The sequence below is a fragment of the Antechinus flavipes genome, chromosome 2 (assembly GCF_016432865.1).
Source record: "Antechinus flavipes isolate AdamAnt ecotype Samford, QLD, Australia chromosome 2, AdamAnt_v2, whole genome shotgun sequence".
Classification (NCBI taxonomy): Eukaryota; Metazoa; Chordata; class Mammalia; order Dasyuromorphia; family Dasyuridae; genus Antechinus; species Antechinus flavipes.
The window spans coordinates 421081283-421098126 of NC_067399.1; positions in this window are offsets into that span (position 1 = coordinate 421081283).

Genomic DNA, 16844 nt, shown 5'->3' on the forward strand with positions numbered 1-16844 from the left:
GATTTGACTCATCTTTCATTTTCAAAGACGACCAGTGTCATCACAGAATATGACTCAAAATTATTGAGACTCAAGAGAATTTGATTTAAGGGAGACAACAATTGCAAAAGTTATCAGCCTCCATTTCTCCACCAGAGTCATCAAACTCAAGTGGCAAGACAAAAATCAAGATGACTCAGTGGCCCAGGATGTAGTGGATGGCCAATGTCTGATCAAGCTCTAAGAACTTGCTTCACCTCCCTTCTGAAAGAAAATTGTTGAAATAATTGTAAATGTGATGAGGCAGATAGGGGATTAAGTTACTGGCTCAACTTTACATAGCTGGCTGTTGAAGAATCTCAACTCAGGAGTTGTCTTGAGTTTCAGCACTCTACTGCTCAGCTACCTCTTATTTGAAAAATTCATAAGTTTTATATTTATAGCAAAAACAGTAAGTATAACAACATCATTAACCTGATTGGTAGAAAGTCGCAGGATACAAAATAAACCCACATAAGTCATCAGTATTCTTATATATCACTAACAAAACCCAACAATTAGAGTTACAAAAAGAAATTCCATTTAAATTAAATACTACTGATTGTATAAAATATATAGGACTCTATCTGCCAAGGGAAAATCAGAAATTTTATAAACAAAACTACAAAACACTTTTCATACAAATTAAGTCTGATCTAACCAACTGGAAAAATATTAAATGCTCTTGGATTGGGCAAGCAAATATAATAAAGATGACAATACTACCTAAACTAATCTATTTATTTAGCGCTATACCAATCAGACTCCCAAAAAACTACTTTGATGACCTAGAAAAAATAACAACAAAGTTCATATGGAAAAACAAAAGGTCAAGAATTTCAAGGGAATTAATGGAAAAAAAATCAAATGAAGGTGGCCTAGCTATACCAGATCTAAAATTATATTATAAAGCAGCAGTTACTAAAATCATCTGGTATTGGCTAAGAAATAGACTAGTTGATCAATGGAATAGGTTAGGTTCAAAGGACAAAACAGCCAATAACTTTAATAATCTAGTGTTTGACAAACCCAAAGACCCCAGTTTTGAGGATAAGAATGCATTATTTGACAAAAATTGCTGGGAAAATTGGAAATTAGTATGGCAGAAACTAGGCATTGACTCACACTTAACACCGTACACCAAGATAAGGTCAAAATGGGTTCATGACCTAGGCATAAAGAATGAGATTATAAATAAATTGGAAGAGCATAGGATAGTTTACCTCTCAGACGTGTGTGAAGAAGGAGGAATTTATGACCAAAGAAGAACTAGAGATCACTATTGACCACAACATAGAAAATTTTGATTATATCAAATTGAAAAGTTTTTGTACAAACAAAAAAATGCAGACAAGATTAGAAGGGAAACAATAAACTGGGAAAACATTTTTACAGTCAAAGGTTCTGATAAAGGCGTCATTTCCAAAATATATAGAGAATTGACTCTATAAGAAATCAAACCATTCTCCAATTGAAATTTTCTATTTTTAGAAATTTTTGTTTTCTTTAAAGAGATTCCCTGTATTTTAAAATTGTCTTTTATCATTTTAATTTGGCAAGGTTCTCTTACCTTTTATTACTTCTACTTTGTGGTGGGCTCGACCCATTCAACAAAACAGCATAAGATCCCAAGATGGTTGGCCGAGAATGAAAAACCCAAAGGACCTGTTTAAATTGTTTCTTTTCTGAGTTAGGGAATTATAGATTAAGATTCTCTCTCTCTCTCACTTCTTAGCATCTATCTGTTTGACATCCTTATCTTGAGTTTGCCCTTTTTACAGCTTGCTAACAAAGGCAGTGACAATTCTCAGATGAAGAAATTGAAACTATTTCTAGCCATATGAAAAGATGCTCCAAATCATTATTAATCAGAGAAATGCAAATTAAGACAACTCTGAGATACCACTACCCACCTGTCAGATTGGCTAGAGTGACAGGGAAAGATAATGTGGAATGTTGGAGGGGATGTGGGAAAATAGGGACACTGATATATTGTTGGTGGAATTGTGAACACATCCAGCCATTCTGGAGAGCAATTTGGAACTATGCTCAAAAAGATCAAACTGTGCATACCCTTTGATCCAGCAGTGTCTCTACTGGCCTTATACCCCAAAGAGGTATTAAAGAAGGGAAAGGGACCTGTATGTGCAAAATGTTTGTGGCAGCCCTGTTTATAGTGGCTAGAAGCTAGAAAATGAAAGGATGCCCATCAATTGGAGAATGGTTGAGTAAATTGTGGTATATGAACCTTATGGAATATTATTGTTCTGTAAGAAATGACCAGCAGGATGAATACAGAGAGGACTGACGAGACTTACATGAACTGATGCTAAGTGAAATGAGCAGAACCAGGAGATCATTATATACCTCAACAATGATACTGTTTGAGGATGTATTCTGATGGAAGTGAATCTCTTCGATAAAGAGAGCTAATTCAGTTTCAATTGATCAAGGATGGACAGAAGCAGCTACACCCAAAGAAAGAACACTGGGAAATGAATATAAACTGCTTGCATTTTTGTTTTTCTTCCCAGGTTATTTATACCTTCTGATTCTCTCTGTGCAACCAGAAAACTGTTCGGTTCTACACACATATATTGTATCTAGGATATACTGTAACCTATTCAACATGTAAAGGACTGCTTGCCATCTGGGGGTGAAGGTGGAGGGAGGGAGGGGAAAAATCGGAACAGAAGTGAGTGCAAAGGATAATGCTGTAAAAAATTACCCTGGCATGGAAAAGTTATTTAAAAAAAAAAAACAAAAACAACAACAACAAAAAAAAACATGATTGGTAGACTTTTTTAGTGAAAAGGATCTCAAAATGTGGTGTCATTTATGTTATTGCTGCTTATAATTCTTTTTTCATCTACCCTTGAAGATTGATATTTTACCTTGATAACAGTTATAGGAGAAAACTCTTTTTCACATAAATTAAATGTGAATAGCAGTGAAAATTGTATCATTTTATGTGATACAGAGATATATATCACAAAAAATATGATAAATCATTCAAACTTTTATTAACCCACTGTCAAAATATAATATGATTTTCAAGTTCCAATGTTGTAGTATATTATCACAGTATTTATCCATGGCAAAGTGGGTTCCATATCAGCTCACAATTAAAAACATCTTTACCTTTAAAATAAAATGAGGAAGGGACAGCTAGATAGCGAAGTGGAAAGAGCACCAGCCCTAAAGTCAGGACAATCTGAGTTCAAATGTGGTCTCACCAGCAGGATGAATACAGAGAGACTTGGAGAGACTTACATGAACTGATGCTGAGTGAAATGAGCAGAGCCAGGAGATCATTATACACTTCAACAACGATACTGTATGAGGATGTATTCTGATGGAAGTGGATTTCTAAAGATGTAACTCAGTTTCAATTGATCAATGATGAACAGAAGCAGCTACACCCAAAGAAAGAACACTGGGAAATTAATGTAAACTGTTTGCATTTTTGTTTTTCTTCCCGGGTTATTTTTACCTTCTGAATCCAATTCCTCCTGTGCAACAAGAGAACTGTTCGGTTCTGCAAATATATATTGTACCTAGGATATACTGTGACATATTTAATATGTATAGAACTGCTTGCCATCTCGGGGAGGGGGTAGAGGGAGGGAGGGGAAAAGTCGCAACAGAAGTGAGTGCAAGGGATAATGTTGTAAAAAATTATCCAGGCATGGGTTCTGTCAATAAAAGTTATAATTATTAAAAAAAAAAAAAGGGGGGGGGGGGGGTCTCAGACACTTAACACTTCCTAGCTGTGTGACCCTGGGCAAGTCACTTAACTCCAATTGCCTCAGCAAAAAAAAAAAAAGGTGGGGGGGGGGGGCGGGAAGTGCTTCTTTAGACCTGTCAAGTAATTAGTAAGCAGACTTTTAATTTTTAAAATTTCATTTATAGTATCAACATTTTATAAATTGGGAACAAACACTTTTGTAAATTTATTACAACTTTATCCCTGTGATAAATGCAGCTAGTTAATTTTTTTTTTTATTACAGTGTAAATTTGAGAATCTTACAACAATTTATTAAGATTATCCAGGTTTTGTTGGGGTTTTTTTTAAATCCACCAAATATGCAAGCTTTAGGAGAAAATCTTTGTTATAAAATGAATGTATTAGAAAAAATTATTAATTTTCAAATCAAATTTTTGGAAAAAATCCAAACTTTTTTCATTTGAATTAGTCATTTTAACCCCTTTATCCTTCACTCCAAACTGTTCTCTCCCTTGTGATAAAGAAAAACAATAAAGCAAAAATATTAGAAAAGGGGCAGGATCTGAAAATGTATTAACATATTCTATTCTAGTAGTTGCTGACCTCTCCATGAGGGAGCAGGTAGGTTTCATTAACTTATTCAGGACTTTCAATTTTTTTTCTAATTCTCAGAGTTCTACTTCTTTTAGTTGGCATTTTCATTTATTTGCATTGTTTCACTTGTTTATATATATTGTTCTCTTAATTCTATTCATTTTTCTATATATCAGTTCATACAAATCTTATTTCTCAAAATTCCTCACATTTGTCATTTCTTACAGCACACTAACATTGTACTATATACCTATATCACAATTTTTAAATGAACACTCCCTTTGTTTTCAGATACTTAGTTTCAAAACTTGTATACCATACGACTTTCATTATATGCTTTGGAAAACATACTTCGGCTTCTTTTCATAGTAGAAAAACAAACTAGAAAGAAATTATGTCCAACTGATGATAGGGAACAAAGGTCTAGCCATAAATTTCAGAAAAGGTATCTCATTTCCCAATTTCTAAGCCTTGCTGCATTCTGAATAAACTGAAAAAAGACACAACATATACTTGTGTAACTAATCTAGATAATGCTATGTTGTACATAGCAATATTTTATATTCCATAAATACCTATGTAATGCTAAACCAGATTTCATGTAGAGAACTAGATATAAGAAACAAATACAGCAGCTGACCAATCTAGTAGCAGAAATTAATTTATTAGTAACTTATTCAACAAATATATTATGTCTATTATGTATAATAGGGATCATGTAATTTTTCCTGTAGGTAGCATTCCTGTACAGTTTTTCCTATATGTAATCAGATTAGGTTGATCTTTTTTTTGAAAAACTCTTTTAATATTGTGGTGCTTTATAGGACTGCTTGCCATCTAGGAGAGGGGGTGGAAGGAGGGAGGGGAAAAATCGAAACAGAAGCGAGTGCAAGGGATAATGTTGTAAAAAATTACCCTGGCATGGATTCTGTCAATATAAAGTTATTATTAAATAAAATAAAATTAAAAAAAATATTGTGGTGCTTGATGTAATTTGGATAATGTCTTCAATAAGCAATAGTATTTGGTTCTCCACCATCCATGGCAGGGGTTCTCAACCTGGGATCTGCGGGCATTTTTCAAGAGATGTAGTGACTTGGATGGAAAAAAAGAATAGTATATTTTTATTGTGTGGGATACCTTTCTATATAGTTATTGACTTTGTATGGATATCATTGGAGCACATAAACCACCCATTATCTATCCCTTGCTCTTATCCTGAGACCAGGTCATCTCTTAATTTGCTCAAACATTTCTGATGATTTATTTTATGCTACTTTTCCTGCACAAATTGATAATGTACTCTAGCCATATCACAATTAACATATACTTCTCCCTTGATCTTTCAGTGACCTTAAACTTTAATTCTTCAGAATCAGTGGTATTCTATCTCTTGTAGTCATGTAATATCGACATTGTAAAACTTTCTGAATTCAATTTAGTCCACTCAAATTCCTTCTATTTTATTCTGGAATTTGTTCATTATCAATCTACATCAACTAAGATATATGTAATTCTGGATCAGCCCTATAGGGATAATAATCAGGAAAACAGGTATTCTTCATATATTCATTTTTTCCTTTGTGGATAGTTAAGTATAACTCAATTTCTAAATTATAAATACCATTTAGAAGGCATTTCAATATCTAGGGTTTCATATAGTTAACATAATGTCAGCTAATAGATACCAAGCCCCTTGAAGTTAAGGACTATCATTTTTAAATTTGTATTCTCAAAGCAGAGTGTTATTTCCTGACACATAGTAAGTGTTTAGTTATTCATTTTTGAATTTTCAGTTAAGATAGCTTTATAAATGTGACAGCCCAGCTCTCACATAACCTACTCAGACAAAAAAAAAAAAAAATAGCCTGGATAACAATAAAAAGTCTTAACAAGAAATTATGGTAAGTACCTTTATTCAGCCCAGAATTTCACAAAAAAAGGTAGTAAAAAGCCCATGAGTAACAAAGGATACTGATCAGAAAAGGAAGTGCCAGAACAGACTTATAAGATAGATGTCTGTGATCCTGAACCAGAAATAGATCAGGGACATCTGAAGATTATAAGTACTGGTGTGCTAATAAATATTTGACAATCTGCTCTCTAGAGGAAAAAAAAAATGTATATATGACATGCTTAAGTTTAATCTATTTTATTAACATTTTATCCTAACTTTATTTTCTTTTATTCTCCATCACTTTTAAGTCTATACAAAAAAAATAAACCCCCCCAAAAAAACCCAATAAGCTGAACTATTAGCAAATAGCATTAACTAATTTCCAAGGTGTAAATGATTAAACTAATAATTGGACAAACAGCTCTTGCAAGAGCTGGTTTAAGCTGTCTCCAACACACTCTGATATGTTTCTAAAGGCAGGAAAGGTGAAATGCTCTATAGAGATTCTCAAGGATGATAAGAAACCCAAAGCACTTAGATCTTGGAAGCAGTGAATAGGAAACCAATCCAGGGCAATGTATAGGCTAGAAAATCTCATGGGCTTTAGAAGTCTGAACCATTCTGGGAACAGGTGTCATAGAGGAATCTAAAAATCTAGTACTCTAAACCCCAAAGATCCAGGGGACATGAAAGATGCTACTACTCTAAACTTAGATGTGCTGTGGGAATTGGGAGTTCAGCACACAAATCCTGGTGACCCTGCTGGAGATCAAGTAGGACTGAAGTTACTAAGAATATAGCTGAGGACTGGCACAAAGTCACCACCTAGGAATGAAAGTTGGCAATATGAACAAACAGAAGTCACCAATCATTGTAAAAAATTTCTATTGAACCAGAGATACCCTATAACTCCAAAACAACTGCAAACAGAGAGACTGAGAAAACAGAATAAACTACAAGGATACTGGGTAAAATGAAAAAAAAAAAAAAAAAAAGTCCAGAGAGAAGAATTGAAAGGCAAATGAATAGCTTAGAACAGAAAATAATAATGCTATTAAAAAGTATATTTATTCTTTTAGCTCAACTATCTTTCAAAGTATTTTAGCCTAAGAAAGTTAGCTTGTTTCGCAAGTAATATAGGAGAATCCTATATACTAGCCCACATATTGTCATAGTTTTATAAAAAAAGCAATTTCTTCTTAATGTACTGTTTTTTATGATTATTCTTGTAACCTTAACAACTATATATCACTTCACTCTTATTTCTTGAAAAAAAGATTGTGAATTATTGAATGTGTCTAAATTGCAGAAGAGACAACATTTTAAACTAATATTTCTAATCTGCATTTTGTCTTGACATAAATTTAGTTGAATCAGTGTAAAATTTATTACAATTCTATATTACATCAATTTAATTTTTAAAAAATCTACTACCCATAATGAAATTTTCTTTTGACATGGCATTGTTACCAATATCTTTTTTTTTTTTTCTTTTTGCTAAGGCAATTGGGTGATTTACAATTGGGTGAAGTCAAGTCCTCCTGACTTCAGGGCTAGTGCTCTATCTACTATACCAACTAGCTGCCCCACTATTAAATTTTCAAAACAAATCTTTGCTAACTTCAGTTTCAAGATTATGTCATACTGATCAACTGTGATGGATTTGGCTCTTTTCAACAATGAGGTGATTCAGGCCAATTCCAACAGACTTATAATGGAGAAGGCCATTAGAAAGGATTATGGGGACTGAATGTGGATCACATTATAATATTTTCATCTTTTTGTTGTTATTAGCTTGCTTTTTTGCTTTCTTTCTCACTTTTTTTTTGATCTGATTTTTTCTTGTGTAGCATGAGAAATATAGAAATATGTATAAAAGAATTGCATATGTTTAATATATATTGGATTACTTGTCTAGGGGAGGAGATGGGGGAAGGGAGAGAAAAATTTAGAACACAAGGTTTTGCAAGGGTGAATGTTGACAACTGCATATTTTTATTTTTTGAAAATAAAAAACTATTATTTAAAAAAATAAATCATATTGCACATAGTTCATCAAATGAGCATCTTTAACTATTACTGTTGCCTCATCCACTTGCAATGCAAAAATAGTAAGATTTTGGTTTCTTATTAATTGATCTCGCAAGATCTTCAGATTTAGGGGCAATTTTCCTCAACAAATCAATCAGCAAATATTTATTAAGTATCTATTATGAATCAGACCCTTTGCTAGGCATCTTTTCTGTATATATTATCTATTACCAATGAATTATCTGCAAGTGGAGCCATTAGAACATTTTTTTGCATATGATTCTCGGAGCATCTTTTGACTGTATAACTATGGTAGCAAGATATAGAAATGATATATAAATTAAGTAGTTCTCTTTATTTGAGGGGAATAAAGAAAGGTTTTGATTTAAGGCACTCTTTATGTACTTGGAACTGAATTTTGGTGTTTATTCACTCCTCCAGGACAACCTCTAAATCAGTCATTAATAATAACAAATATATTTAATACCTTTGATATTGATTAATCATCCAGGAGAATTTAATTTGGAAGATATGTGCCTAGTAAACTCTAAGATTAAGCAGGGGCACCACCAATTAGAATAAAACCTCTTCCAAAGTTGGATCCTTCAATTAAAATGGCTTGCCTTGACTTTAACCAGAGATGTAACAATACATATTAGCTAGAAAATCCATCTGGCTGGAAAGGAAAAATCTAAAGGCTCAGACAAATGGGAAGCAAAGGCTAAGGAGATGAGGCAATGAGTCACTCACTAGTTTACTAGCTTTGAGCCACCCATAAAAATAGCTTTGTGATAAATGGATTTGTTTTGTTTCCACATTATAAAAATCAAATTGGAGAAATGAAATGAAACAAATTAGAAAATTGAAACCCCCAGGGACATTTGAGTGTGGTCAGGGTGGTTGAGTCCAATTGGCTGACCCAAAAGAGTAAGAATGTAAACTTCTTATGGGCAGGGACTGGGTTTTGTAATTAGGGGTGGTGGTCTGAGATTTGAAAAGAATCTTGTTCTTTGCAAGTTCCACTGTTATTTTCCTCTTCTAGAATAGAAACTCCTTGGAGGCAGGAACTAGATTGAGTAGGAAACATCCTACTCTGTTAAGCATTTGATACTCAGGCTTTTTTAGCTCATTTTTAGAAACTGTGCTTTAGAAACCTCAGCCAATGGAAAAAGGAATCAGGAGGTTAGGGGAGCTTGCATTGGAGAATAAAAAAGGGAATGCCCTTTGTCTGGGTGTGTCTCTCTCAAAAATCATGCTTTGTGTGTTTGAGACTGTGCACCCTTTCTCATGAGAAAAAATTGTTTTCCTGCACTCCTACTCCGTCTTCTGATTGTTTTAGTGATTGCTACTGTCTCACATATAGTCATACTCCACATGGCGTCATCCAGTCTTTGAGATAGAGGGAATTAACAGCTATAGGATTTTCATTGTTTCATTGCCTCTACCTTTGAGCAGTCTGGCTAGTGCATCAGGAATAATTTTATGCTGTTTGTTAGGTCTCGGGAAGCAAATCTCTCACTGATAGCTCTGCCAGAAGCCTCTCAGAAATATAATTTCAGTTTTGCACTTAGCCAAAGAAAGCAGCTTCATGAATATTTAGACATAGAGGAGAATCCCAAAATATGTTCACTTTGGTTTTGAACTACATTTCAAGATCTCTCTCTTTTCCCCTTCCCTCCACTTTCCTCCTGTCCTTTACCTTCCCTTCTCCTCCCTTCTGTGTCCCTCTTTGTCACATCTGTCTGTGTCTCTCATCTCTCCCTTCATTTTCCTCCTTCCTCCTAAATTTTGATTAGGTTTTTCTTTATACTGTGCTTTCCAAAAAAAATCAAAACAAAAAAATCCAACCCTAATGGTAGAAGGCAGTGGCCAAAATCCGAATTCTGCCATAAGTAATCACTCATGGAAATAAGTAATCCTTTCCAAGATAATGGGGAATGAAGAATATTCCAAAATCCCAGGTGACTAATTGGGTCAATAGTGAGAATTGTTGTCATTTTGCACTTTTTCTCAGAACCATCCTGAAATCCATTACCTCCTCTTGCCCCCAGTCATCCCCAGAGGAGGCCTTGCCATTTCACCAGAGTCATGCAGAATACACTCCTCATTATGTTCATGTACAATTTGGTTTCTAATATCTGATGTTCACATGTTCTTGAGTAATTCAGGTGCACTATGTATGCTTTGTTTCAGAACACTATCAAATCAACAAGTATCAAATCAACAAGTATTTATTAAGTTCCTCCTATGTGCCAGGTGCTGTATCAGGCTCTGGAGATAAGAGTACAAGTATGGAATCATCCTTACTCACAAGAAACTTATATTTTAATGGGAGAGATATTAAGTACATATATAAACATACATAGAATCAATATAAAGAAAATAAAAACAAAAGGTAATTTGTGAAGGAGGAAATTAGCAGATTGGAGAAATGAGCAAGGATTTCACATAGCTGAAGATGTATTCTGAAGCAATAGCGGAGTTTTTAGAGGTAGAGGTGAGAAGGGAGTGCATTCCTGGTATGGGAAGAATGCCTAGTGCAAAGGCACAGAGGAAGGAGATTGTTGTGCTTGAAGTACAGAGAGAAAGATAGTTGACTATCATAGAATGCTGGAGGGGAAGTATTACCTAATGAGCCTGGGAAGATAGCTTGAAGTCAGGATGTGAAGGACTTTACAAACTAAGTCATTTACATTTCGTCTTAGAGGCAATAGGAAATCCCAAGGATAATTGAAAAGGAGAAGCATGTGATGAGATCTCCACCTAAGGAAACTTTATCAATAATACTTAGGACTGGAGGGTCAAAAATTTGACATTGGGAGACCTCAAGAGATGTTATAAAGGTAGAAATGGCAAGATTTGGCAGCTAGATCAGAAATAACGTGTAGTTCAACATTCGAAAGCTGGAAGTATGTTGTTACCTTTAACAAAAAATAGCTGTTTGGTAAAAGGCAGGTATGTGTGTGTGAAATGGCAAAAACTAATAATTTTTGACATGTTGAGATAGTCCCTGAGATATTCCGTTTGAAATGTCATGTAGGCAATTGGTAAACTAAGCCTGAAGAATGGGAGAGGTACTGGTATTGGAAACATAGCTCTGTGAGTTAATGAGCCAATTAGGTCACCAAGAGAAGGAAAAAAAGAGATCAGAGGACAAAACTTTGGAGCATACCAAAAGGGGACTGGGGGCTATGTGGTTCAGAAATGGTGAGGGGTCACCATTAAATTAAAAAAAGCTGGAGAGATCTCTAGAAGCAAACCAAAGTTTATTATACATTCTCGAGAGAGGGGCGTCCCACCCATCTAGCAGACAATGGAAGGGAGGAAGCACCATGGGGGGAGCGGAGGAGGGCAGGATCAACACTTTTAATCCCTAATGCAAATACCTCCTCCCACCACTGACCCTCATCCCCATTGGCTGAGGATCTTACATTCTAAACTCGAGAACTACCCAAGAAATTGAACTTGACCAATAAGTACATAGTTGCCCATATTTGATTGAAATGGGGAGGCACTGATATCATGGGAGGATAGCGGGAGGGAGGATAAGGACTTAGGTGTGCCCTTGACTAAATCGTCAAAGTCCTTCAGGCCTACTCAAATTCTGAAGTAGATGAAACCTTACTCGATTTTCACAACTGTCTTGAAAGATATTACCTCATCTTGTTCAGGACTATAGTGGAAAATATCCTCCTTCATTGGGAGTCTGGATCCCTCGCTTCATTCTCCTCGCTTTTCCAATGATTTGCTCTCAACTCATTTGAATTTTCCCATAAAATAATGAATTCAGATGTTGGAAGAGCCCTTTGAGGACATCTAGTCCATCCTACATCTTTAAAGAATCCTTTGGTATACAACATATTGTACAAGTAATCATCATCCTTAAAGATTTCAGATCATTATCTTTCACTTGAGGGACAAGGCTAGGTATTTGGAATTCTTTTCTTATATAGAGCTTAAATTTGCATTTGCTTCATCTCTCCTTTGCTTCTAATTTTCTTTGGTGCCAGGGAGAACAAAGTCCAGGAAGCTGGAATCAGGAAAACTCATTCCCTTGAGTTCCAGTCTGGCTTTAGACACATTCTAGTTGTGTGATCCTGGCTAAGTCCCCTAACCCTGTTTGACTCATCTGTAAAATAAGCTGGATAAGGGAAAAACATTCCAGTGTCTTTACAGAGAAAACCCTAAATGGAACCACAACGAGTTGGAATGATTAAAAAAAGACAGAATGACAAAGTTACCTGTCTTCAAATACTTGAAGGCAATCTCTCCTCTATCATCATTTCTTAAAGTTCTTAGATGACATGAACTCAAGAGCCTTCTCCACCCTGACTGACTTTTCTCCAGCTTTTTCACATCCTTCTGAATATGTAGAACTCTGGATATCATCAGCCAGATTAAATGGAGCTACCACTTTCCTAGCTCTGGACAGATGTCTCTTTTAATGTAGCCTAAGATTATATTTGTTTAGTTGACTTATTTTACTGTTGACTCATAGGGAGCTACAAGGTACCATGATAACTAAATGGCCCCTGCCATGATGCCTCACTTTAAAAGCCAGTAATCATTTTATCCAACAATTCTGGACTGGGGATGAATCCTGACTGATGAAAGTGTTAAAATTGTGTTTTGCCCCTCATCACCAACACTGCCCCCCTCCCCACTTATAGGTGTGTGGAAAGGTGAAGAACTTACAGATTAAGCACATAATCTGTTATCTAAAGTAGATCAGGCCTATAGGCCCCAGTCACATGATTTTAGATGAGACCTGGACTGCAATCCATTGTCCAAAGAAGGAATTAAGTGGCCAAAGCTGTATATCACCTTTTTCACTGCATTCCACTGACCAAATAGGAGGATAAAGGTTTATGTAACCAATCACAGCCTGTAAAGGGTGGGATTTTGGGGGTTCTTTGTCTGAAATGTATAAAAATTGTAAGCATCTTCAAGTGAATGACTCTCCTCTTGTGGGTATCTTTGCTGTCCTTTCAGGCCCACAGGCCAGGACGGTCCACTTCTCGAGATTCTAATAAATTCTTTCTGTACATCATTTGGAGTGACTCCTGAGTAGTCAGTTTGGTTAGGTGCAATTGCCCCAAACATAGGCTATATAATTTACAAGTACCAATATAAAAGGGTATTAACATTAAGGAAGACTGCAAAAGGAAACTTGGAAGTCATATACAGACCACCCCAAAAATCAAAGGAGAATAATTTACAAAATCTGTTAAACACTGACAGCAAATCACATCCTGAAGATACATGCTCAATCAAAGGAAGCCTTCCAGGTTTTTCTGTCAGGGCCTTAATATGTAAATCTTAGACTCCAGACAACGCAGCAGATTGTCCAATGGTGCTAAATAATTTTGAAATGATTAGAACATGTGAACTGTTAAATTCTATTGACAACTTTGAGATGATTTGGATATGTTAATGAACATATCCAACATATGCCAAGGGGGCAGAGAAGTTAAGTCTGTTTCTCAAAAAATCCTTTTAAATGAGACCTCACACTCCTGCCCCAGTTTCTTTTAGACTCAGTTCTTAGGCTCTGGTTTCATTCACCTGTAAAACTAAATGGTTTCTATACTCCCAATCCTATGGAAATATTCTGAAAGTGAAATGACATAATGTATATAAAGCACTTAAAAAAACCCAAGTTTTAATACAAGTCAGCTCAACAACAATAAATGTCCTTAATAACGTGACTGAAAACTTCCTCAGGGCATGTCCCATTTTATCTTTTTTTTAGCTTTTGGTATAAAGAAGTATCAATAGATATTGAACAACTGTTTGTTGATCACTTCATTAGCTTTGGGCTAGAATCCCCATCACTCTGTAGTCAAGATAATCCTCATTTACAAACCTTGATTGATATTGTACAGAATTTCTTTATCCTGTACACCATCACTCAGGGTTAATTTTGTGATTCACTATCACCCTATCAGTTGCATCAGGATGTTTTCAAAATAGAGTTAATTAGAAAGTTCAGATTTCTATACAATTTCTACTTTTATACTCTTGCCACAATACATACTTGTATACTCATGAAGAACAGTGACATAAAGTTGGCATTTGGCCAGTCTGTTAAGAACTTTCAACATTCTTTTCCTTTGAAAAGCTTATTAAGTATGTACTCAAGAGGGTGTATGATGCAATATTTATTGCACCCAGTAAATTCTTAAGTGTTCTGTGTCTTTTGAGATAATTACTTCAATGGTGCAGTATGACTGTAAGATAAGATTTGGAATAAAGTAGTTTCTGTGGTGATAAGTTTTTGTTATGTTGAAGGCCTACTCATCTTTTATGTTAGTACTACTACTACTATTATTAATAATAAAAGAAGTATTCATTTTTGGGGTGATAAAGAAGGATTTCTGCTAAAGGTTGGGCATATCCAGTCAGGTAACTCACCTCCCAGATAACTGAGCTTGACTTTGAACGAGATAAGGTGAGATCTTTCAAGACAGTTGTGAAAATCGAGTAAGGCTTTATCTATTTCAAAGTTTGAGTAGGCCTGAAGGACTTTAAGCATTAAGTCAAAGGCATACTTAAAGTGTCTCCTCCCAGCTATTCTCCTAAGGGCATACTTAAAGTCCCCTTCTTGTTATCCTACCTATTTCGACCAAATATGGGCAACTATGTACTTCTTGGTCAAGTTCAATTTCTTGGGTAGTTCCCGCGTTTAGAATGTAAGCTCCTCAGCCAATGGGGATGAGGGTCAGTGGTGGGAGGGGAAATTTGCGTTAGGAATTAAAAGCCCCTTATGGTGCTTCCTCCCTTTGATTGTCTGCTCAATGGGGAGGACACCCGATTCTCCCAAGAACGTATGATAAACTTTGCTTTGCTTCTAGAGATCTCTCCAGTTTTTTTCTTAATGGTTTCTGACCCACACAGTCTTGGGGCTCGTTCCGGGATTACACTACTTGTGGTGAGTAGGTGAACCCTTGGGGTGCTGGCGAGGTGGCGCCCTGCCCTGATTTAGGCAGCCCGCCAGCGTCCAGGGCTTCTCCTTACTCCCCAAGGAAAGTGGGCCCGAAGTGGAGAAACTCAGAGCAAAGCAAAGGGAGAAACTCCGCGGTAAAAATCCCGACCGGTCGGTGGAGGACAGGTATCAGTCAAGCAATTTGTTGCGCAACAACCCAGAGGTAATCCCCCTATGAGACTGGAGTCATAAACTCTGGAGGGGTCTCTGGACAGGAGCCTGTGAGGCCTGGAGTCTTAAACTCTGCGTCTCTGAACAGGATAGGCTTGGCTAAGGCCTTCTAGGGTGACTGGAGTCAATTGGCGACAATTGGCGTGTTTGGGTGTTTTGGAATTTCGATTCCGTCCAAATTCGATGGGTGTGGCCCAGTCCCAGCCACGGAGAGAAATGAGAAAAATGATCAGAAAATACCCTTTGGAGATAAGTTAAGTAATTGGAACGAACTGCCAAAATATATAAGGAAAAAGCAAAAGATGAGAAGGTATTGTTGTTTTGTCTGGGGTGACAAAGATATTGGTGAAGGCACTATTGAAGACTGGGATGCCAAAGACTGAATTTGTACCTGAAAGAGAAAGAAAGGATGCAATTCCATCAGCCCCTCTAAGGGCCGTTGGGGCGGGAGGAGAATTTAGGTTTATTTTGAATTCTCTCCCCTCACAAGAGGAGAGGGGACTAATTAGAGGGGCAGCTATGAAGGGAGTGGGACAGGAGAAACTTCAGCTGACCAGAAATACCATTAGCAGATCCCAATTGGGATCACAATCGCCCTATACATCAGGGAAGTATGTGGGATGGAGAGAGTGAAGACAGTGGCTTCTTTCCTTTCCCTCCCATGGGTCCTGACTGCAGCAGGGCCACGTGGGACCAAGGGAAAGAAACTGCTATTTGGTGAAATTCATTATTTTAAATATGATGGCGAAAGTAGTTTTATATTATTGGGAATTTAAAGCCATGTTTGGGATTTTAAGTTAAAATATAGGTTATTAAAACAAAATGCTGGTAGTTTACCTTAGGGGAGGTTGGGGTTGTATCTCCCTACTTAGATGGTGTGTGTTTTCTAGAGGCATTGGGTAATTTGTACTGAGTTATGCCTTAAAATTTGTCATCTCTATTGGGCAATTATAAGTTTTATGAAATTTGGTTCAGTTATTTGAGAACTTTGAAGTTTAAAAAAATTTTTTTTTCTTTGACTTAACGACAAAGAACAAGAAAGATTGATTTGCAAAAGCAATCAATAATTTAAATGGAGCATCTAATGGTTTGGGAGTGTTTAACATATGTCGGAGAAGGTTTAAGCAAATTAGTTTTGAAAGGATGTTATGCCACAGTTTTTTTTAACTGTCCGGACTCAGTTTCCCTGTCTCAGTTTCCTTAACTGTTCTGTCTCTGATCCAGTAAAACTAAGGATTATTCGCTCTCGGGTTATAAATTAGCAAGATAAAAGAGTAGATCTCCTGACTCTTTTAGGGATTTACAATATTCCTTTAGAATATTCCAAGATAACCCACGATATCTTTACTTCTTTGTCTCTGGAATTTTTAGGCTTCCCCTCCCTGATAAAAAACTTTCCCTCCCTTTCTCTTCTGTGTCT